Source organism: Rhinolophus hipposideros (genome assembly GCF_964194185.1).
Source record: "Rhinolophus hipposideros genome assembly, chromosome: 7".
NCBI lineage: Eukaryota > Metazoa > Chordata > Mammalia > Chiroptera > Rhinolophidae > Rhinolophus > Rhinolophus hipposideros.
The window spans coordinates 61377149-61402230 of NC_138053.1; the positions used below are offsets into that span (position 1 = coordinate 61377149).

Sequence of the window (25082 nt, forward strand, 5' to 3'; positions counted from 1 at the left end):
ATGGTTAGACAAACTCCCAGGGCTGCTGAAACAAATCTTCGTGGCCTGGTTTCCTGAAGAGGCCCAGGCGAACAGCAAGCATCGTTTCCAAATTAAAAGAAGGGCGGTTGCTTTAATATCAGTATCTTTTCCTCTTGGGGTTCTTGGCGCTCAGTCCTCTTCTCCAGCTTCTACAGGAGCTACCTTTCCATTCATTCATCTGTCCGTTCATTCAGTGCTTACCTGGAAGCCTGCCATGTGCCAGACACTGCACAGCACTTCTCTCATGGTGTCCTTTTGGTCCCAATGACCTGTGCCAATGACGCTTATCCCTGGTTTACAGATGAGCCAACTGAGTCACCGAGAAGCTGAACAACTGATTTCCCCACGTATCCCAGCGCAGAGCTCTCCTGCCCCTTCACTACACAGACTGTCTTCCCTGCGCCATATTTGCAGCCATCATTTTTGCTAGAGATTTGCCCTTATTATCCCTAGGGGAGAAGGCATTTCCCCCGTTATCCATATATTCAAATTGAGGTCCTAGGGTCATTCTGGAATAAATGAGAGCTTAGAACCCCCTTAGACACCAGTAACCTTTATTAATCTTTACTAATCTACTTTGCTTGCTGAGACACACTGCAATTTCCAATGCTAACTAGAACAGTCCCCCCTGAGAGCAGTTGTGTCCTTGATGGTACTTCAAACAAAGAAAACAAATTGTAAAACTTTGCAGATCTGTGAATAGATGGTGTCCAGAGCCTAGCATAGTGTCTTGTGCATATTAAGTGTTTAATACCGATTTGATTTGAATGAATGGGTGAATGGTTGAACCAATGAGTGACACTGAAGTCCCTGAGGCTTCTCTGATCTTCTGCAGTCATTGCTATTGATACCGACTAGTGTGAGAGGTGGGTACACAGCAGTCTGGGCCTGTCTTCACTGCCCTACTCTAAAAATAACCAACAGTGGGGTATAAAGTACATGGTGCTTTGTGGAAATGCTTCTTTATATTCATGCTGAGTGTTTCTCTGAGATTCCCCACGAAGGCTGGTGGAATTTGTGTTTGGGATTACCTGACATGCATTAAAAGCAATTGACTTCAGAGCAAATACTAAGGAGTCACTTTATTCATTGTCATTGATTTAATGGGGATCAAAAGGAAAATGGGGTGTGAATCTACCACTTTTTAAAGAAATTTTATTTTATTTATTGAAAGTGGAGAAATCTTCATTCTATAACCCACTTCTTAACTAATGAAATTAAGTAAAGGTGGGAGAAATTATGCAGCTAGTGATTTGCAAGTGTTCCAACTCTCGAGGAAATATGATGTGTATGGAGTTTTTCATTTCAAAAAATACATATAACTAACAGTGGATCCTTTGTGCCTAAATTATGGGAAGGGGATTAAGACCTCAAGTCAAATTTAAAGATTTTTCCTTCCAGTTTTTTTCCCTATGATCTGCCTCCTCTCCCCAGCCCCCACATCTTACTCTGATCTGTTGGGTCTTAGGCAACTCGAACCGAAAGGAATGTATATTCAGCCACATCCAGAAGGCAATTTTCATTTCCCTCCTAGTGGACTTGCACTCTAAGTCATGATGTCTTTTGGGCTATTTTGTGACTGGCTCTGCAGACATCTCTGCCTGTCCCTGCTCTGCAATGCTGCCTGCTTTTGATTCTTGCAGCAGCTTTGAACAGCACCCGAATAGAGTGTCATGAACATCTGAGAAATCCCCAAACTTAACTGAGACACATCCTCACTTCTGTTAATGGCTCTAGATCAAATCCCTCCAAACCAGAACTTTTGGTAATTTTCAGCTTCAGTCAAAGTTCTAATCTGTGTATAGGTTGAGTTCCAACTAGAAAAGTTTTCTCTTTATTCTTCAGAAAGGGAGGGAAGTCAGTTGCCTAAGACGTGTGACTGGAGAGGTGCCAGGAAGTACGAAGGGAGAAGACATACTCTCCCACGACATCTGAAGTTCTTTCTTTTGGGTTACCCATGTTAAGTTGCATATACCTTGAGTTGTTCACATGTTATGTTTGGTGTTAAATTATTTTGTCATCCAATTTCCAACTACGATGCCTGAGTACATTTGAAAAAGGGAAAAAAATCTAAACTGGCTCTGAAAATAATCTCAGAAGATGAGTTTGAAAAGACTGTTGAGTGATGAAAGCATCACATAAGTGGGGCCTCTAAAGTGACTATTTTAAAGAATAATACTTGATGTGAACGTTTTGATATGTTAAAAAAATTGACATGAGTTTTTAGTGTCTTTGATGCAAATTTTTATGCTCAGAAAAGATTATTCAGGGTGTTACTTTTCAATATGACTACTTAATTTATTAAATGTATACTTTTAAAAACATTTGACTTTTAAGTTCAACTTTCAAATATCATTTTATTGCAAAATCAAGCAAATTTTAACACTTGCTTTTAAGGGAGCCTTTGATTACTTTTTGGTCTGATCTATAAATTAATCAGTAAATTTCTTTAAACATTTTAAACTGATTGTATAAATTTCATATATTCAATTTTCTTTTTAAGTACATCCTTTGTCCAACTAGCAAACCCATTTTCTAAAAAGATTTCAGCTTAACGTCACAAATCTAATTTTAGATTGGAATTGTAACACTGACCTAGTATTCTAATAGGCTAAATTCTGTTAATTATTATAAGACACCCCAATATCAAATATGTGCATATTACTCATAGGCACCCACTTATTAATATTATGAGATTGATTTTCTTTAAAGATACATGTCCACTAAAGAAATAATTATATCATTCCAAACAATTTTGTAGTAACCTTCAGAAGCAGTTTCTAGAACTATATTTTTGCTCAATTAGGTGACTCAGTGATTAAAAAGACCGAGGGCCTGGCCAGGAAATGGATTTGTGCCGATGACACTGATGATATACATAAAGTCCCTCTCAAGTTTATAGTTGCTTTGTCAATGCTTGCCAAATATTGTCATCATATTAATCAACTTATATCTGAGACTGACTTTCAGAATCTCTAATTCCTACATTTTGCTTTGCCACCTGCTTGGACTCAACTTCTCTCTTTATTGCTTCATTATGTAATTTTTTCCAAACTCTTTGTGTTAGAGCCATAGTCAAAGAGGTATTTAAATAACATGTAAATGACCCTTGTTGTTTTGTCTAGTTCTGTGGTCACTATCTTAACTAGGTCATGCCAATGACAAAAATGAGTCACAATATGTTATTGTTATGCCTGATGAAGGCAGGTGAGTGTTGACTTTTCAACTGTCACCCTAGGAAACGCTATACAAGTGACTGAGTTGTTCGTTCTCCTGCTGCCTCCCTCCAATGCACACACTTGCTTGGCCCACAGGAGACTTTTGCGTCCTTACTCTGTTGCTGAAAGAGCTAAGACAGTGTCTTTGATGTCCTCAAATGGAGCTCAGAAAGTATTTCCCACGTGAACGTTGCTAGGCAAATTGCTTAGTTCCCATATGCACGTTATTCAGTGTTCCACTAAGCTAGACACATGGTGACATCATGGTTTTGGACAATAGGCCTCTTCACAGCCTGCATTTCTTCATGTGCTGGTGGGGCAGACAGGGCCGTTCTGGGCGACTCAGGAAACAACTGAAATGTTTTCTAGATACTCTCCTTTTCCACAGGTTGTCCTCTGTCTCCCCCAAAAGCCTCTCTCTGTGGTTACTTCCAATCTCATGAGAAAGAAGAACCGTTTGGCTACCTGCACTGGAATTTGGGCTGATGGTATTCAGGGGGCGAGTGAGGGGGCAGGACAAACCCTAAAAGGATGATGAGGTTAGAGAGTGTGCCGCCTTGGAGCAGAAGGAAGCTGCTCAGTAGACATAGCTGGTGTGCTGCTGGTCGTGAATTAAAGCAAGGGGATGGGAAAGACAGGGTTGTTCTGGCAAATTAGACAGGGTGAGAAAGTCAGTACGGACAGTGCACAGTGAGATTCAAAATCACTTCCTCCTTGGCCCCATAGCCTAGTCTTTGGATCAGTCTGATGTCCTTGACTTTCTCTCCCCTGAACTGGTTTCCTTCCAGGAAGCTCTTGTGTCCTTCCTGTGAATTGTCCTCAACAGGCTCTGCCCCACGGTCACCAAAGCTGCTCCAACAGGGACGAATGTACAGCTCATAAATAGCGCCTCCCTGTAAGATCCCCTCACTACCCCTTCTTGCTCCTTACCCAAAGACAAGCCAAGATGCAGAGGGCTGTCTGGAGAGCTGATGATTCCCCATCATCATTCCTGGAGGTATTCAAACAACCCCCTAATGATTCTGAGTGAGGATCAAACAGAGATAATTCAGCTGCAGAAATGGGAGTTTATGACTTTGGTAGGTAGGCCATTCTTATGCTTGGAGCCCACATCTCATCAGATCAAAAATATTCAAAGATTCCCACATTACACACTAATGATACTTTTTTGCTGTAGAAAAATGGAAGGTTATTTTTCATAATTTTGTTTTGAAATTATTTGATTTAAAAAGTAATATTTACAATCTATCATCACTTTTTCCATATCTAATTATTCCAATGTGTAGTAGGGCCCTCTTCACACGGATTCATAATGACACCTTTGTCTAATCTCAGGTTCACATATATGCAAGAGTCTATTTTCCCTCTGTAACATTTGTCTGTGGGAACACCACTGCCTCTCCTGCCACCCATAGCTTTTCTTCTGTAAAATTGTCTTCATTATTCTGGGTTATTTATTATTCCATATGATCTTTAGGATCAGCTTCCTAACCACCACCAAAAGCTCTATTTGTATTTCAATCAAAATGGCACTTAATGTATGAATTAATTGGGAGAGGATTGACATTTTTCCATCCTTCAATAAAGTTTTATAATTATCTCTACAAAAATCTTGCATATCTTTTGTTAGACTTGTTCCAACAGCTTGTTGCATTTTAAGTTGACATCTATTTAAATTTACATTTTCTATTTTTTTGTTACAGATGTATAGGAATGCTATTGATTTGGGTATACTGATCTTGCCGAACAGGTATTAACTTAATAGTTTACATGGTAGACATTAAAGTGCTCACCGAGCATACAAAAAAAACCATTTACACTTCCCAGGTACCCATCAGTTTGGGGACATGTGACCGGTTATTACCAATGAAATAGGAGTAGAAATGATGTGGATCACTTCCAGGCTGAGGCAGTGAAAAGCATGTTTTTTCACCTCTCTCTTCTGCTGAAACAGCTAGCACTGAGATGCAGCCTGAGTCGATGAATCATTACATAGTAGAGAGTCACTCAAAACCTCAACAGACTGCAGGAGAAAGAAAGGAGCTGCTGCTCTGTTAAGTCACTGATGTTTCAGGATTCATGGTTACCACAGCATAACCCAGCTTCTATTGACTAATACAATTTGTCTGTAGATTCTTGTAGATTTTTTTTCTCCCTTTATTTTTTGTTTTGTTTTTTGCTTTTTTGTTTTTGTTTTTTGAGGAGGGCGCAGCTCACAGTAGCCCATGCAGGGATTGAACTGGCAATCTTGGTGTTATTAGTACCACGCTCTAACCAACTGAGCTAACCAGTCTACCCAGGACTTTCTTTTTTTTCAGTGTGGACCATATAGCAGCTGTTTCTTCCTTTCTAATTCTTAGGTAATTAAATTTTCATGAATACCAAACTTAACAATTAATGAAGTAGACACAATGTTACATTTTGTAGATCTTTAATTAAACATTTATTAATTTTGATTTGCAGTTTTTCTTGATGTTCTTTCAGGTCTCAGACATCTGGTAGGCCCTTAAAAAGCTGATAGGCCCCAGGCCTTGTGATAAGAGAGCCGAAGGGTTAACGAGGTCCTGGTTAGGCTGGTTGACACTTTGAGAACTTACCGGTCTAGGAGCCTGCAGTTCCAGAATGAACTAATGTAACAGGGGCACAGACTGAGGGGAGACAGCTGGGCTTAGACCAAAAGAAACAGTAGCCCCCTGGGTATCCTGGCCAATGGATACTGGAAAGTCCCCCTTTTATCCAGGTCATCCTTTCTTTTAGGTGGAGAATCAGTTAGCTTTCATTCTTCTTCTCTTATTTCTAGAATTTGGCAAAGACTGAATATCTTATTATTACCATTTTGACACTGTAGGTATGTTCTAGTTCAAAAAGGTCCAAAATAATAAAACCTGACCTTATCAAGGAATATATGAATTGGAGGATGGTAATTTGCTTTACAAAGGGTTCCCTGCTCCACAAAATGAATTCAACTTTGGTGTCCCTAAAATAGCTAGTTCCCTTGGTGCATGTTAAATATAATTCAATTTACAAAAATTCGATTTGCATATAACCTTTTCAGTAGCACATCCATTGTGCAAAGCAATATACCCTTGTAATTGGCTGCAAATTGCCAGGAGACCACCCTTGCTCATATTGTTCCTAGATGTGCAATTTTTTCTTAATTTCCATGAGATAAAGGAATGGAGTAGCTAAAGTTCCAGTTGTTTATCTGGTCCCACTGACCATGCTAAGAAAGGACCTTTGTCAGTTGTTCGGGGGCATCCTGTGCGATGTACGGATTAATGTTGTGCCCTTAGAACAGGAAATGAGGAAAGGTTAGGAGAAATGAACGTGGATTACGTGGCTGGGTTCGTGATAACGGTCTTGCTGTGTTGAAGAAGCTCTCTTTATCTTAGTAGCTTGACAGGCATCAGGAGAAAGTGAAGTGAAGCAAGGGACAACTTACCATCATGGTTTGGACATCATTTTTCTCCCACGAGGCAGTTGGAACTGAAGGAGCATCTTCCAAGGGAAACAGAAGTAAATATGGTGACCTGAGCCATGTGGTTAAGGAGAGTCATGGCTGGCCCAGCCAGCTAGGTTGGCCTGACCCCACGACTTCTCTGTGTAGTGTGTTCTGGCCACAGGAGTGTAACCAAGGTACTTAGCAAGGCAAGCATACCTCGTGTGTTACATAAAAAGCAAAAGTGGCATCTTTTTCCAGCAAACTGAGTTAAAGTAGATTATTGCCGATGATGCCAAGTTGCATCTAAAACCCTTCAACCTGAATGTTAAAAATGCCCTTGGCATATCTCACTCTCTTTTCAGAACTGATACCTTCCTCACACATTCCCACTGTCCCCTCTTCCCCCATCTGATGCCAGGGCCCCTCTCTTCTGATTAGGAAGTTCCCTTCAGGATTTCATCCAGGCAGCCAGCAGCTCTCCTTCCCTAGGCTAGCCTGCAGGGTGTGTCAGACACGTGGCAAGCTTCAGATCCTTCCCTGATGGAGACACTAGGCTCCTGCACCAGCTTTGGGGAGGGGGCAATGAAAGGAGCTAAAGGAAGCCTATCTAAACCTAGTTTTTTGTTTTGCATTGTTGCTGGAGGGAATGACTCCTTATTCCCCAGTGCAGCTGAGCAGTCTCTCACACTGCAAGTTCAATTCCCAGAGGGCAGGGCTTGGCTCCTTCCAGTTCTGAGGCAGGTGGCCATAAACTCCTGGGTGCAGAGCAATGAACAACTAGAAAATGGAAATTTCTGCTAAACCAAATAAAAATACTGTACTATTTCTTAGAAGCCCAAATTTGGGGTAGCTGATTATCTCAGCCCACGTCCAACAGAGAATTTATTATTTAACCAAAATTTATTTTTGCTGCCATGGGAGGCAGGGCTATGCTTCGGGAGCGCATGTTATGCTCTGTAAGACTCCAGGGCGCACCATTCCCATAGCTTCCTGAGAGTCAGGCAGTTCACAGCATGCATGCTGTACCCTGTGGCACTGGCCCTAAGAAGGGTAGGCTGATGTTTTTCTATCTAGGGGACCTGAGTTCGGGGAAAGAGGACAGCCTTGGGTGCAGACCAACCTGGGTTCACATTGTTGCTTGGCTACATGCACAGTCCTGGAAGTGAGCATAGCTTCTCCCCCAGGAGCCATGCACAGTAACGTGCGACTCAGATGACAGTGAAGATTAAATAAGAGGAAGCGTCTAGCATGTTTTCCATCCTAAATGGGATGTTTTCTTCCTGCAAGTGCTGCTAGGAGATGGGTGTGTCCAACAGCCAGGCTGGACAGATCACCACTTATCCCTTCTTCATCTGCTTGATCCCAGAGGCTGAGGGGAGAATGAGAAAGTGACAGAGGACCAGGGCACTGGCTAGTGGCCTCCACAGACTCTGTGTGTATGTGGAGGCTAGATGTACTAAGCCCCAGGTACACCAATGTGACCTTAGCCTCTTGGAAATGTTTCTATTTATGTTACAGCCATGTCACTTCCCTGGTGAGGGAAGAAGGTGGAGGAGAAACTTGGGCAGTAGGTGGGTAGTGTGGGGAATGAAATGGGGAAGGGCACATGTGTTCCTTCCATTCTCAGGGAGAGAAACAGTGAAAATGGTTGAAAATGGGAGAACAAGATACGAGAATTTGAAATCGCTGTTTTTATATTTGCTTTTCTGTGCTTCTTTCTTTTCTTTTCTTTTCTTTTCTTTTCTTTTCTTTTCTTTTCTCTTTCTTTCTTTCCTTTCTTCCTTCCTTCCTTCCTTCCTTCCTTCCTTCCTTCCTTCCTTCCTTCCTTCCTTCCTTCCTTCCTTCCTTCCTTCCTTCCTTCCTTCCTTCCTTTCTTTTTTTGTTGTAGCATTGTGTCCAACAGCGCCTGTGAGCACTGAGGCCACGGGCTGCCTTTGAAGGTAGCACGGTCACAGCAGTGACCAGGTAACCAGCCCTCCCCAAGGTTTGGGAAGCTGGGAAATTAGAGTCTGGCCCCTGGGTTGCTCCCCTTTCCCATTAGGGAACTTGAATCTCAAATCTTCTGGATTAAGTCTGGCATTTTGTTTGACTGAAGAAGCACATTCCCTTCCATTCACCCAGACAAGTTGGCTATGAGAGACCTGTGGCTTGCAGAGGCCTTCTCCAGCACACTTGCTATGGGGAGGGATGTCGTGGAGGGAAACCAGGTGGAATCACCACCTTTGCCTGAGAGGAGAGAATAGATTGAGATGCTGCTCTCGTTTTTGTCTCCAAGTTCCCTGGAGAACCTGGAACCTAAGGTCCTAGCTATCAGATTCAGTGATCACACACAAGGACGGGCATCTTCCAGGGTCCAGGCCTCAGCCAAGCTTGGTGACACCATCATTCATCCCATTTTTCTGGAGAAAGTCCAGGCTATCAGTCCTGACCATGGAACATAAGATTCAGGGAACTTCAGAGGGTCCCCCAAAGCAGCTTTTCACCTTGTCCAACTCTCCTCTTAGCTGCCCAGAATTGATTTTACTACCCTAGGTTTCATATATTCTAAGGGCTTAACTGGCCTCCTGTCCCTCTGTCCAGAGACAGAGCAGAAATGGTGTGAGCTGTGGACCAAGGAGCCTGCGATGAGCCTCTCCCATCGCCATGGTGACTCAGGCAGGGTAAAGAAACCCTAGCCCCCCCTGGGCCTGTTGAGAAGTTCAAGTCAGATATGAATGTGAAAGCATACTGTGAACCATAATACACTGCCCAGATGAAGAGTGTAATGATTCCCCTTGGGAGAGCATGGGTGCTGACATGAGGCTGACCTGGGTATCATCCTACTATCTATGGTAGAGACATCTAACTAGCAGCCCTTGGAGTCCCAGGTGTATTTTGTTTACACGGTAACTAAAAATATGTAAAATTGATTGCCAATATTATCAGGAAAAACTCATATTAGAGAAATGGATTTCTAGCTTCATTTCAAAACTTAGAAGACCTGGCAGCCGTGCCCACTTGGGCTGCAGCATCGGCCCCAGAACACAGGCATGTGCTCACTAGTTCAACACAGTCTGCGTCACCTCCTGTGGTCTCGGACCCCCACTGTTCTGTCCCCTTGCCTGCATAGCCCTGAATTTGCAGCCTAGACTGGGAATTTCCCTGAGAAAGTTGCCTCTTATTTCCCCCTTTGCTTGCACTACCTTCCCACCCCCTTTTCCATGGACAGGGGCTTTGCTTCTTCTGAAGCAAGTGAGGAGGGAAATCCAGGGCTAAGAAGAATGGCACAAAGGACTTCTCCATAAGGCACCAGCAAACGCTTGTTTATGGATGCCTGGTCTTCAACAGCTGTTCCCAGAGGGCCAGATTAAGTTTTCACCAAGCAGCATCTACTCAAACATTAAGAGCAGGGTTCTGGTTAGCTATGGCTATGTAACCAACCACCCCAAAGCTTAGTGGCTTAAAATAATGTATTAATTTATCTGACAGTTCTGTGGGTGAACAAGGCTGGGTTGTTCACTTAGAACATCTCATCCTGTCGCAGTCAGAGGGCAGCTAGGGTTGGCAGTGTCTGAAAGCTCAAGTGGACTGAAAGTCCAAGACAGCCCCTTCACAAGGCTGACAGTTGATGCTGGCCGGGGACTTAACTAGAGCTGTCTACTGGGGCACCTGTGTGCCCTCTCCATGTAGCCTGGGCTTCTGATGTTGTGGCAGATGGATTCTAAAGGGAGTGTCCCAAGAGTGAGTGTTCCATGACACTCAGGAAGAAGATACAAGGGTTCCGAAGTCACACACTGTCACTTCTGCCACATCTCGTTGGTCAAAAGCTAGTCACAGAAGCTGCTAGATTCAGGAAAACAGGAGTACACACAGCATGAACAATGGAGGTGTGATTCACTGAGGGAGCCATCTTTGGAAACTAACCCGCACAGGCAGCACTGGTGCCGCCGGTCCTTATTTCGTATCTGCTTACACCCGTGTGGTTTATTTTCTTTTTTAGAACAACTCTTCATCTCCTCTCCCTTCAGCATTCCCCAAGGTAAGATATTAATGAGCTGGTGTTTGAACTCCCTGACAAAGTAATGCCTCCTCATAAAGCACACTGTTATTATCAGCCTGCCTGATCACTCCCACCTGGAGTTCACAAAAGACAGGAGGAGGGATGACACTGCGTCTACCGCAACAACAAACAAAACTTCATTAAACCCATTGAAAGAACACAGACATTCAAATTTAGTGCAGATCAAATCCCATTACCAACAAATTGCATCAAATTGCCTCCAAAAATCTGAAGAACCAGATGTTTTCCAAGCCCTACTTCCTTTAGGCAAATACCCAATGTAAGCAATGTGAAGGACTACCAAAGAATTAGAACATCCCCTGAGATTTGTTAGGATGGGATTTGACCCATTTTCTTTCAGTCACAGGTTCAGGCATCTTAAAATCAGAAAGAACAAACTTGCAGGATTCATGAGTGTGAGCTGGCTGAGAAATGGATCTCATTTGCATTGTAGAAAACACATCTTTATGCTACTATCAGGCTCCCTTTCCAACGCCCTGGGGGATGTCCCCTTGATTCTCTGGTCAGCATGTGGGGAGCTTACAGTGCGAGAGCATGTCTGGCAGCTAGGCACCCCATGCCAAATCCAGAACCTTCCCTAGCTGAGAGGGCATACTCAAGGTAAGGGCTTCGGACCATGTCAACTTCTGGAGGAGCAATGGAGATGTTAGCATTGAGCAGCATTTAGACGCTTGTAGTCTTTGCTTTTACTTTTTTTGAATACGTACATTTCTTAATGTTTTTTTGGAGGGGTGTGTGTGTGTGTGTTTCTGCTTATAAGCCCTAAAGGGATGCTTTGGCATTAGGCCAGGTGTTCAGCCACCCAGGAACACTCCTGGTCCTGCAGATGGCAGCCCCTCTCCCAAAGCACTTGGTCCCAAAAACTGTGGGGCCTGCCTTCCACTCACTGAGCACTCTTCTGACAACTCCCAGTTTTCATTTCAGGCAGCATCTTTCCTTCCCCATTAAAAATTGCAACATCCCAGGCATTCAGTTTTGCTCCACAAAGATCTCTGCCTCCCTTTGGACAGTGTACACATGACCAAGGGCAGAGTGTGTACACAGTCAGTCATGACCTGGTGGGAAGGCCCTCTGCCTTCTCACAGTGTTTCCAGAAATCTGACCTATGTAAACTGAACCCCCCTGGATTCTTAGCCAGGGGCCATCTCTTCAAGCCATCTTCCTGTCCCTATGCCTTTTGTCTACTAAAGAGTGCCATTCCATATCCTCCTTAGTCCGCTGCCGAATTAACCTCACTCAAGCTACCAGCAGCCACATGACTCCTTTGTTTTCTCTCGTAGATGCCAGGTGCATTACCGATGTTTGATTTTCCTCTAATTTTGTCTTTCATGGAATGAGCACAGGCTGGGCATCTGCTGACGTGCTACAGATTTGGCTGGTTCTGGGGTACAGAAGTGAGCAATACCATACAGGATGAGGCAGGGTGGGGACAGTCCTACCCGGACGGGGCATGGTCTTTCGTGTACGTTTATCTTGCCCATCCAATAGATTGATCAGCACTTTAAAGACAAAATCAGGCCTTTGGTTTCCATTTGTATCTCTCTCTCCACACCAGTCAGCACATGGCTCTGCCCACAGTGGACACACAGTGGCCTGCAGGGCTGATGGGCCCGGCTACACTCTTAGGCCAGAGTTTCCCTCTACCTCCATGGTGATTCAGGTTGGGTGTGAGGTAAGAAGTCGCTAAGAAGCTACCTGGGAAAAGTGGTCCTTAGGTCCCACAGTGTGTCACACACAGAGGTTTCAACCAGTTTCAAAGTCCATGGAAAGAAATTTGTTTCTAGTAGCTTAAGTATACATTCTTCAAGAATCAACTTTATTTTTACAAGAGGGGCAGATTCACTATTGTCCGTATGGCCCTCACCTCTTTCTCGTTTGCATTAGAACATGCTTTTGTGGTGGTGTGTCAGCAATCCTGAGTGGTGGTGGGTAGGCTTCAGCCTGTGCTCTGTGGCTTGAGCCACACCAGTAATGTACCATTAGTCTTTGGCAGCTAGCTATTGGTTATCATAGGTTAACTTTGCCCAAATTCTTATTTTTTTTTAAATAAAAATCTACATATTTTTTGGGGCGTCTAACAGACTTATGAACACCATATTTATGTGTGTTGGGGAGAGAAAGGGTGGAGAATCACGCCTTTAAGAGACCTCTTGCCCACTGTATCTGCACAGCCTTGGAGAACAATTGCAGCATGTTCCTGAAAGTGCCCAAATTCCTTCTGCGAGGAGGTGGCAGCCTGGCAGGTCTTGGTGGCACTTGCCAAAGGAATGTTTTTGACTCTCCAAAGTGCAACAGAGACTCAGAGTGCTCGCCTCAGGGGGAGAGAGGAAGCTGGCCTTTTTAAAATTGTCAGTGTATTGATCATGGTGTATGCCAGTAATTGCCCCTTCTGCTTTATGTATTTTAATTACTTGCCTTTTTTCCCTGTCTTTGAGTCTCTGGGTGATTGGATCACCAAGGGTGCAACTTCAAATAATTCTAATAAAGAAATCAATCTGTTATGATGTTGGCGAGTTGACCCTCTCTATTAGACTATCTCCAAAATGAACATTGCTCTTAAGAGATGCTGCTTGTGGAAGCAGAGCTCACATCTTCTCTGGGATTCTGGAGTGTGAGCGGGAATTGCTCCAGGATGCACACATTGAGCGAAGGAAGGCAGACGAGGGAACTGTAGGCTATGGTGTGCGTTTCTGTGCGTGTGCACGCACGTGTGTGTGCTTGCGTGTGTGCACCTCTCCCAGAGACTGGAACAGTGAGGCTGCATGCCCACCTTTATCTGGGGCACTGGGGCCACATTCCAGGATGGGAAGCATAATTCAAAACACAGATCACCTGTTCTCCAAGTCCAAAAGGAGCTGTTGTAGGTTTAGAACATTCCTCTGTCCCCTTTAACCTTCTTCTTTTTCTATCCCTGTGGGGATGCCATGTCTCTACTTTCGTTTAGGGTAGGAGCCAGTGGAGAAGAGCAGGCTTCGGCCCCCCAGGAAGCTCCAGGGGTTGCCACTTGAACTGACCTTTCCTCCACTTCCTGCCCACTGTCCACCTCTGTGGGGCTGAGTTTCACATATGAGGCAACTGTGAGTCCGGTGTTTCAAACAGAGCATGGGTGAAGAAGCATGTCATTCAAAGGCGGCATCAGGCTAGAGAAAACTAAGTTAGCATCAGACCTCAGAACCAGAGGACACATTTCTTTTTAATTCCAATTTCATTCTGGGAAATTAAAAACAAAACAAAACACAATTCTGAAACCTGACCAATTCTGAAAAACTGTTTATAAATAACAACTTTGTTTCATACTTAAAACGGATAAATGTATAATTTTTTTCTTTAAAATGTTTGTATACATTATCTCTGTTACCTTTCAAGGCACATAATTTTATTTTCACTTGAGAGTTGAGGAGGCCTAGACTCAGAGGAGTTAAGTGACTTTCCCAAAGTCACACAGCAGTTAAAGCAAAAGCCAGGACTTGAATCTCCCTCTTCTGACATCAATATCAGTTGTTTCCAAAACATTTTTCCTCTTAATTCTTTTCACATTCCAAGCCTATTTTCTCTTTTTATTTTACCAGGCATCCCAACATCACTCTAGTCTTATGAAAGCACCTTTTCCTCTTTTAGATGCCATTTCAGAGACTGATTTTCTTGGGTGGTTTTTGGGGAATTCATCTCATTACAAAATGGTTCCAGTACACATGTGCATACCCAAGTGGCCTCGGTCTGAGTATTTTGATTGCTTGTGTGTAACAACAGTTGAAGGGACCTTGATGTGACAGGACTCCTTCCTGTGCCACAAATACCCCAGTGCTCCGGGCCTCTGTTCCCCTGACAGGCTTCTCGGGTTCAGGGCTTACTCATTTTTTCCTGCCCAAAAAGCTATTGTTAGGTATTTACTGTGTGCCAGTGTCTCTGCTTAATGTTCTATGTGTACTATCTTTCATCTTCACGAGAACCCTCTGAGATACGGATGACGATGACGATGATGGTGATATTCCCAGTTTACAGTTTAAGAAACTAAGCCATGGTCTTTGCAGAGCTGAAATGTATTTTGATTCTAAAGCCCACATTTTTTTCCCCTTTATATTCTTCCTTTCTCTATGTTTTGATATTCGTTGCTTGCTATAAGTGAACAAAAAGAGTCGTGATACTTTAATGGCTAAAAGCATGGGAAGCCTTAGTATTAGCACCCTTCACATCTCCCTTAAAGCCATAGGATGGAGCCTAAAGCCCAAGGCTCATGAGTTGTGAGTTGGCCTAAAGGTGTAAGAGAATCAGGAGTCCCAGGTTCTAATTCCAATGCTCTAGTTAAGCACTAACCACCTGTGTGAATTTGGGCAAGTTGCCTTGCCTCTCTGGACTTCCATTGCTTCACCTGCATAATTAAGAGTTTAGACGAGGAGTCCTCTGAAGCGCCATCCTATTCTGAGACTCCCATCGCACACCTATTGGGACATGTTCTTTTTCAGAACAATTCTGCCACCAGGAATTTTATGAAGCAATAAGACTCAATGCCCCATAACCACAACAGTCAGCACTCCCACTTCCCCAAAGCATATGGCACTGTGGACGCCTGCCAGGAGCACTAGGAACGGAAGTGAGCAATGAATGAACATCAGCAGCCAACGTGTTGGGGTTGTCCTTGTTGTGCTTCCCAACAAGCATCTCTAGTAGGTATGGGAGACAGTCCTCTACACCAGTTATGTCAAGGATGTGGCGTCTGCCTTGGTGGACTTCACTGTATTGGGTCCTCTCCGTTACCTTTCTGCCCCGTCACCACCACTGTCACTGCACCCATCTTCTTTTTGGTGTTTTTTCTTTCTTGATATCTCTCTGTATGTAGTATACAAACAAAAGCAAACAAACAAAAATTAAATAAAACCACAGCTTTAAATTGAAAAAATAATAATAAGGCCCGTGTCTCATGTTCTCCCTGCTAGTGAGAGAAGGAAGGGTTGAATGAAGACCTATTTCTTTTGTGCAAAAGAAGTGTCAAGTGAAGTGAGGAGGAAAGAATGAGAGGCATTTTGATTTTGATTTTAATTGGTTTCTCTGTTGTTTCTCAGTCTCCTCCAACTCCATCCCAATTTTACCTTCTACTGTGAAGATTTCCTCTTAAGACCCTGATGGAGAAGGAGGAGGAGATACAGGGATATAGAGAGGGTGAGGAATAGAGCAAATTAAATGTATTTCATGAGCTATCCCTTAGTACAGAATCCATCAGAATGCCAATACTCAAGACTAAAACCAGGTTTTCACTTTTTAAAACCTGAAGGTTTTTTGTTGTTTGTTTTGTTGGTTGGTTGGCCATTTGCAAGATTGTGATTTTAAAATGTTGTTTTCCCTCTGTTGATCACAAAAGCTTTATGCCTCTCAAAGTCTGCCTACAGAAGAGCTTCGTTGCCAGGCTGTGGGAACCCTGGGGCCTGAGGGAAGCCCAGCACAGCTATCCCCCGTTGGCAGGAGTGAAGGAATGAGGCTTTCTAGTCCTTTCTGACCTCTGGAGAGGAAGGGTGGGGCCACAGCAGTGTTTGCCAGAGTGTCACAAGCACTTCCAATAGGCGCGTGTCCAGCAGAAATTCCCTTCTCAGGGCTTCACTGGACAGCAGGACGACGGGGAGGGCAGCAACGTGGGTGGACAAAAAGTTGATCTGCGGTGACAACCTGGAGAGGCGTGAAAAGGTTTTTCTTAACGATGCAAGTTGCAAACAGTCCTGCCGGCCGCGGGAGCCATCACTTTGTTGGCGGGAAGGAGGGCACTTCCGGCGCGGTGACAGCTGTTGTTACGTGGGAGGTGGGTGGTGAGCTGACGTGGATCTGGGTCACGACAAGCTGCCTTATGCATGATGGTGAGGGAGGGTCGCAAGTGCCGCGTTTCCATTCCTGTCATCGTGAACCGCCATGAAAGTAAGCACCCGTCCACAGAGCAAGAAAACAAGCGGTGGGAGATGCTGGCAGAGACCTTCAGAGGTCTCTGGGCGTGGGACATCCCCATAACGCTGAAAACACAAATGATCGAATCAATCGGTGAGTCTGGATGGGTTAAACATTGACCTGCTTCCTCTTTCTTTCCTTAACCGATGTTTGATCTTCGAATTAATGAATCTGGTTTCTGTTCCCTTTTGGTTTGACTTGGATGTAAACGCTGGTAGGAGAATCTTAGGGTGTGTATCTTTTCCAGGCAATTGTTTGTATTTGGGCAGCTGAGGACTATGAAGACAGAAAACTGAAAAAGAAACAGCAGTGGCAAGAAGTGGGGCAAGGTAATGTCTAACCGCTTTGCTGTACACTTATACTTGAAACTAATATAAAATAATATTGAATGTCAACTTTAATCGAAAAAATTTAAAAGGGGGGGACAATCAATAATATTGTGGTACAGTGTCAGATGGTTGCTGGGCTTATCGTGGTGATTACTTCTTTAGCGTAGGGAATAAAAGCAATAATGTGGTAATACCTCTATCATGCTAGGTGGGTTCTGTTGAATAACTATGATATACACCTAAAACTAATATAATATTGTATGTTAGCTATATTTTAATAAAAATCTTTTCAAAAGGAAAATAGTTTGGGAAAAAAAGAGTCATTGAGGGTTGGTGGCATCATTAAGATTATAACAGAGAGAACTTTTGAGATTAATGACTTCTGAAAAACAACTTTTACCACAGTCCCAGATACCTTACAAAAATATTTTGAAGTTCTTGAGACTTGCATAGAATATTTAATAAAGGCACACTTTTAATACTGCTAGGCACTATTTTAAGTTGAAATGGGTTTATGGAGGTTTAATAGGGTATTCCCTTTAAGTGGGTGGTGTGGTAGAGGAAGGTGATAAAGATTATGATTTACCTGAGATCTGAGAATCCCCTGGGAAAGGTACTTGATTGTGTAGGATTAATCGCCCTCTAAAATCTCAAGTTAATTTACATATACTTCTGAAACATTGAACCACATTCGTTTCCTCAGAAGCTCTATTTGTTCAGTTTGCTGAGACCAGACTCTGTCAGGCTATTGTCATGATGGTACTTGAAGCCTGGTTGGGTAGGACATCCTTTGAAATTTTCTCATACCTACTTTTCTCAGAATGTGCATAATGAGGAAAATTCATTTCCTTCCTATTGAGAAAAGTTAATGATCATTTTCCGTTATATTAAAATATTACCCGTTGTTATGACTTCAGTTTAGTGTTCCTGCAGAAATCACCATGTGTGCAGAGTTGAGCTATGCCAAGGCACCCGTGTGTTATTTCAGAGTTTCTCTTAAAAAATGGGTTGTTTGGATGAGGTCTGACCAAAAAAAGAATAGAAAAAAAAAGGCAAATCACATAATTTTGGAAGAATTAATAGGTAATTATATATTTTTAAGAAATCACTTGTAGCATGAAAACCCAAATTTTTAACAATGTTGTCTCCAGAATATAATTATAAATGCCACATTGAGTTTCTGAACAAGAATAAGAGCTTTCCTTTAAGATATAATAAATGCTTTAAGTATTGGGATAATGCTTCTTTTTTAGGAGACGTGAAAACTAGAATTGCAGGCTACTTCTCTATAGTAATTACTTGCGTGGTTTAATTTTTTTTTTTTTTTATCCCACCCTGGATGTTTGTTACTTGTGTCCACAGAGGACAATGACAGGCCAGGAAGTGGACAGACAGAAAAACCACAGTGGTCTCAGAGAATTCCCAATTTCCATGAGTTAGGAGGTGTTTCTCTCCATACTTTGGCAGATACAAGATCACCAAGACCAGAATTTTAGCATCATGAAAGAGACTATGGCAGGAGAAATGAAAGAAAGGGGAGAAAGAAAGTGGGATCTTAAAGTGGAGTGAGATGCTTGTTGGGAGAAGGGGGAATAACCTGAAATTCACTGTAACGGGTCAATCCAATATTGCTTTATCCCCTTCTGTCTTAGTTTGTATTAGTTTGCTAGGGGTACATAACAAAATACCACAGACTGGGTGGCTTAAACAACAGAAATTTATTTTCTCACAGTTCTGGAGGCTGGAAGGCCAAGATCAAGATGTCAGCAGGGTTTCTGCCTCTGAGGCCTCTCCCTTGGCGTACAGACGGCCACACTCTTGCTGCCTCCCAGGGTCCTTCCTCTGTGCAGGCCTGCCCCTGTTGTCTCACCTTCTTCTTATAAGGACACCAGTGACATATGATTAGGGCCCCACCATAAAGAGCTCAGATGAATTAAATCACCCCTTTGAAAGCCCTATTTCCAAGTAGCTCACATGGATTGGAGTTCACCCATATGACCTCATTTTGCCTTAATTACTTCTTTAAAGGCCTGTCTCCAAATACATTATTCTGTAACATTTCCTTTTACTTTAGATAACATGTCTCATACAAAACACACTAATAAAAGCCATCCTCAGCTATTTCAGTTGCTTTACAGTTATCCATATTTAACCTGGATTTCAGTCATCCAACCCTCAACTCCCCTGCCTTTGGGAGAATAAGAAACTTGATTCAAAAACCAATTCCACCACCCATTAAAGTCCAAATTCATGCTGTGACTCCTTGGACTGCCCAGGGCCAATGAGCTGATAGGCTCCTCCTCTCTGAAGCTCACGATCATGGGCATTGCCTCTATTTCACCCACCTCAACCAGACCCAAAACTCAGCTCCCTCAGGGCTTTTCACAGACCTCTACTCACACCCAGCATTGAGTGAACTTCATCACTTTAAGAACTGGGGGTTGGGGCCAGGGCCATGGAGAGGGTTTCTCCTATTAGGAGGCACAACCTTTTATCTCCTGCTGGTCTCGCTTGCCTCCACCCATTCACTTCCTCTAACTTCCTTTTCTTTTCTCTCCTCTCCCTCTCCTGATTATGACAAATTCCCCGCATTATCTCATGCAGAGCAGATTAATAATAAGTTTTCTAGCTTGAATATACTCTTGGGTCTCACCCTCCACCCCAAGTGGATTGCTAACGTATTTCTTCATCCAAATATATTCAGGGCTGTCTTTGAGAAGAATTCTGGTGAATAGAATTTTTTCTACCTCATTATAAGTACGTAAGTCAGCTCCTGTTTCTGATCCAGCTCCCGGGTTCATCCTACACATTCATAGCAGTGTGCTGGGGACATCTCCCTGAATTCCTTCCTCTGACAGAGCAGGACACCAGAACGCTACCTGCCTGCCCGGTGCAGCCACAGCTGTTCAGAAAGCAGTAACAGGGTTGTGCAAAGTGATGCCACCCACACTAGAAGTCCTTTTTATGTCATTGAAATGCACCACTCCCCGCTGCAAAAGCTCAGCAGTTTTCTCATATGCAACTCTCATCACCCAGCAGGTGAATCTATGGCTGCAGGCAGACTGTTAGAGCCCAACTCTTCCAGACTTCCAAATTTTCTCAACTCACAGTCAATATTCCCACAGCCAATTGCTTGCCATAGAGAGCAAATTCCCTGACTATTTGTGTCTCACCCAATTCAGCAGATCACAAAGGATGAATGGCAGGCACACTCTCTTTGAACTTGGCTTCAGGAGTATGTCCATCAATCCCAGCGATCCTGGTGCCAGAAACAGCAGAATTCACGAACCTGGACCCAGTTCTACTAGGGTGTTTTGACTCTGCTTGCAATTCCCTCCCCCCCCCCCCAACTTGAGAAGGCATGGCCAAGGTTCTTTATATTTTCCTTCCTTCGTGTCCCTTTTGTCATTTTCCTTAGTCCCCAGTCTTCTCAAACTTGCACACTCTCCCTAGGACTCAAATACCAGATGGTATCCCATTATTTGATGACAACTCTCTGAGAGTGAGGGTATTGACTGTGAGCATACAGGCACTTGAGCTATGTGATGTTTTCAATTCATCCAAGGTGCCTACAGTGCACAAATATACCTTGTGGAATAAATATGTGCACTCAGTTATTCCTGCAAGATGTCATCGTCCTCGTCAGAGGCCACAAAGTCATGAATTCCTTATACTCCAGTTCTTGAAATAAAGGAATTGTAACATCTTAGTTTTTCCCTTTCTGAGCCACTGAGCGAACCGTTTACGTTAGTTCTCAGACCTTTTCTCAAGAAAATACGTCTAGTACCCAACCAAGTATTTCCCTGTTTGCAAAAGGATATTGTAATGGGTACAATATTTGAAGACCATTGCATTTCCACTGGGCCTGCCCATTATTTTACAGGAATCTATCTGTCCGTTGTTTGAAAATGTGCTTATTGTGGAGTCTGGTAAGTCTCAGGCTGAAAACAGGAGATTTATGAGCTGTCCTCCAGTTCCTGTCTGCTCTCTGCTAAGGCCACAGCCCCAAAAGATCAGTCACTGAAACGTGTCTTGGTGTCAACTCTGAAATTCTGCTTTTTAGGATCATGTCATAATGAAACCTTAGAAATAGCATGTGAAGGTTTCACTCCTGCCATACCCCCAGAAGGTCACATGCTCTAATTCAGCTTAAAGGGACACTAATCATATTCAGCGTGTGTGCAGAGAAGCTTACAGTTGGAGATGACACCATCATTTGCATAGGATGTAAAAATGAAGGACCATTAATTTTATAGCATTAATTGAAGAGCAGAAGTGTTAGACCTCTATAATTATCTTCAGTGAATACATTTCAAAGACATCTTCACAAATGAGGCTTGATGTGTGTGACTTGCGAGGGTATAGATAGCAAGAGCTATAGCAAAGCTCCACGATTCCCCTTCGAGATGCTTAGATTAGTGAATTATTAAGTTAAAAGCTTACCTTGAATCTGAATAGCTTCTCCACAGTGGAAACAAGACATGTGTGGATTCTAAGCTCCAAGAAGGGTATTCTGCCCAGAAGAGGGTTGTCCAGAGCTGTGTGCCATGTTTCAGAACCACTGAGGTAGAGAATGGGAGGAAGCCCTGAAGCCCTGGGACATGGGCAATGTCCCCAAATGGCCTCCCAATGCCCTGTGCTCCCATTTGTAGCTCCCCTACCAGAACCTGGCACCCCTTCTTGCTTCTGATTTTATCCCTCTGTCTTCCCTATGTTCTACATCAACCATCCTTTATATTTACCCCACAGGGCAAACTCTCAGCAAAATGGCTGTAGACCCACATGGCTAAGTCATGCCAAACAATCACCTGGCAATGTTAGCCACTTCACTGGTTTGCCACCCCAAGTCAGCATTGAAAGTAATATTTCTGAGGATTTAAACAGATGGTCATAAAGAACTGTCTGAGTGACTCTTAGTCTTACAGCCAAAAGAAACAAAGTAGAACAGAGGCCTGGAGTTTTTTGGTGGGGATGTGCATGAAGCAACTGGAAGCAAAATTCAGTTCCATGATCACAGGGGACATGATGCCATGGTCAAAAGCAGTGGTCGCAGTCATGATATGATGGTCCATCTTAGCTGAGAGGATGGAGAGGGATTGGGAATAGAAGGACTGGGCATAGAGTAGGTGTAGCTCAAGGTTTAAGAGCTATCTGGGATTCTTGTAATTATCCTGACATGCGAGACTCATCACTTGAAAAAATACAAGCTACTTTTGAACCTCAGAGTCACAGAATTTCCCTGGTGTGTAATTTAGGGTTCCTGGAGGGAAAGGTTGGGAGCCACTGGTGTAAATAAAGTAAGGCATTAGCTAATGAGGTAACATGATGCCTACAATCAGTTTAAATGCCCCTGTCTCCAGGGGCTCTGTAGGAGGGACAATACTGGAGGGAATTCAGGTACCATTGTGCACAGGTGGAGGAGAAACTTGGGGCATATGGGCCTTTTGAGATATCTGATGTTTGGAAACATTTTCTAACTTTGCGGTAAGCTTCTCTAGGCATAAGGGGCACACTCAGGGTGGTGAAGGCTTCCACTAAAGTCCTGTATACCTTACAGCTCAATTTGCTTTTCATTTCATGCTTCATTTACTTAGTTTGGTACTATACTGCTTGTTTTTTTCTTTTTTACCACTTTCTGGAGGTAGACTTTACATACAAGAAACTTTATGTATTTAAAGTGTACAATTTGATGTGTTTCGATAGATATATATATACATGAAATCAAGATATCAGGCATTTCTATTACTTCCAAAAGTTTTCTTGTGCCCCTTTGCAATCTCTCCCTCCCTCTGCCCCTTGTCCTCAGCAAGCACTGATCTGTTTTCTGTCACTGTAGGTTACTGTGCATTTTCCAGAGCTTTGTGTAAACGGAATCATTCAGTATATACTCTTCTGTCAGCTTCTCTCATTCAGCTGTACTGCATTCCTTGGCACTCCACTAGAGGTATTTCCCCCTCCCATGTGCACCAAGGTGATCATGATTTGACAAGATACATATGTTGCAGACAAAGTAAACATTAGGTTTTGTACATAACATTTTTCTGAGATGCACGTACTCCTTTTTTCCCATACCACACCTCACAGGTAAAGAGGAATATGATTTTTGTTTTGGAATTTGCACTAACTCTTATGGTTTGTTCGTGTTCTGTGGTTGAAATTCCAAGGACCTAGAGAGCCATCTTCAAAACAGTCTATGCACCTGGGCATGCGACATCCTGACTTCATTTTATTTCTTCCATAAAGTGGTACATTGACTCCCTGTGTGGAATGCAAACCAAGTCGATGCACCTACTGTGTTTCCCCAAAAATAAAACCGGATCTTACAATAATTTTTGCTCCAAAAGACGCATTGGGGTGTATTTTCAGGGGATGTCTTATTTTTTTCATGTACAACAATCTACATTCATTCAAATACAGTCATGTCATCTTCTGGAACATCGTCATAACGTACTAAATGCGTCCGTCTGGCTGACGATCTTCACTGGGGCTTATTTTCGGGGAAACACAGTATGAGTGAGAATGATTTCCTTCATACTTGTTTTACTGACAGCTTATTGGAGGGACTGGAAATACCAAGTGGAGGGATTGGACTAAGTGGCCTCAAAGGCCCTCCATCTTCCTTGACTCCAAACCTCCACCTCCCACATAAGGAAATTACACTTGCTTAGTTGTTGCAGGTTAGATTCCTTCTATTGCAAGTGTCAGGATGTACACCATACTATAAAAGTCATGTAACTCAAACACCAAAACAAAAAGAAATGTAGTGGCTCAAACAGTTGCTATTCTTGGGGGTGGGCTGAAGGGGATCCAGGGGCTTCGACATGTCATTAGTGCCCTGACTCTGTCTCTCAGCTCTGACTTTCTCTGTTAATTTTATTCTCAGGCAGCAATCTGCATGTGACCCCAACAGTTCCAGGCATACATCCTGCTACTTCCGGCTCAGGAGAAAGGGAATTTCTCACCAGTATCCGCACCAAAGACGGAGTTCTCATGCATTGATGTGGATGGCAAAGCCATCCCTGATGCAGGGGTATGAAATATGCTGATTGGTCAGAGCTGTGCTGTGTGCTCACCCTAGGCTGGAGGAGGGAAGGACAGATAGCCAGCGACCACAGGGACTAATATTTGGGGGAGGAGAATTCCCCCAGTAAATAATATTACCCAAAGGAAGGGGAATAGATGTCGTGCACATAACAAAAGATGTCCATTACCGTTACTATTTCCTGACTACATTGTATAAAATTCCCATGGTTCCCTTCAAAAAATATAGGGGGTCTTTGAGCATTCCAGTGTGTCTACTTTTTCAGTCTTGGCCTATGTATGGACACATCAACATTAAAGAATAATAACAAGCAAGATTCTTCTACATTTGCAAGATTGGAAAACTATGATCTCTCATTTATAGACATCAATCATACTATAAAAGTGAGCAGTAGGAATTTAGACAGCATGCGGCGTCCTCCGGACTCACTTTCCTCCCATGTGCAATGGGAATAAATAATTTTGTAATTTCCTTATGTGGGAGGTTTGGGGCTCAATAAAATCATCTGTGAAAGTCCCTTCTTTGATTCTCTTCATAATTTCACCTGATCTCTAATTAAACATGGGAGCTAGCCACATGTGGTAATGGACATTACTCATGCTTTGACCATCTGTCACATATTAGGGAAATTTCCCACCTTGTGAATCCTGCCATCCCTTATGTTTCCCAGTTTCTTCTACAGCACTGTTACACGACTTAGGATCAAACATTGCTTTGTGACATACAAGTTTAGAAGAGGGTGGCACTAATAGAGAGATATTGAGTCGACTCCGAGTTGGGGAGAGTGGTGGAGAGATGGTCATCTTTCAGAAGAAGCTGTGTCAGAAATGCTGGTGGAGGCGTCCTGTGCCGGCATCAGCCAAGTGGGCGACAGGCTTGCCCTGGTAGCAGGAGCAGGAGGATCTAATTGCAGCAGGCGTGTGGTCGTTTAGCTACCGTTTATGGTTTCATACCTCTGTGCTTGATCTTCTGGCACTCTGTGAACCGTTGAGTATGGTTTACTGCATTGCACATCTGCACATATTACCTAAAGTGGATTCTG

General features: G+C 43.2%; 1 long non-coding RNA gene across 1 annotated transcript in view; it reads left to right on the plus strand.

Annotated features, from left to right (window-relative positions):
* The window catches only part of LOC308499927, a 31853-nt gene extending 7296 nt beyond the window's left edge, over positions 1–24557 (plus strand). Inside the window, exons 2-3 of the long non-coding RNA XR_013993656.1 lie at positions 16917–16998; positions 23882–24557. This is a non-coding gene — a long non-coding RNA (uncharacterized lncRNA). The remainder of the gene's footprint in view (positions 1–16916; positions 16999–23881) is intronic.
* Positions 24558–25082: the final 525 nt, after the last annotated feature.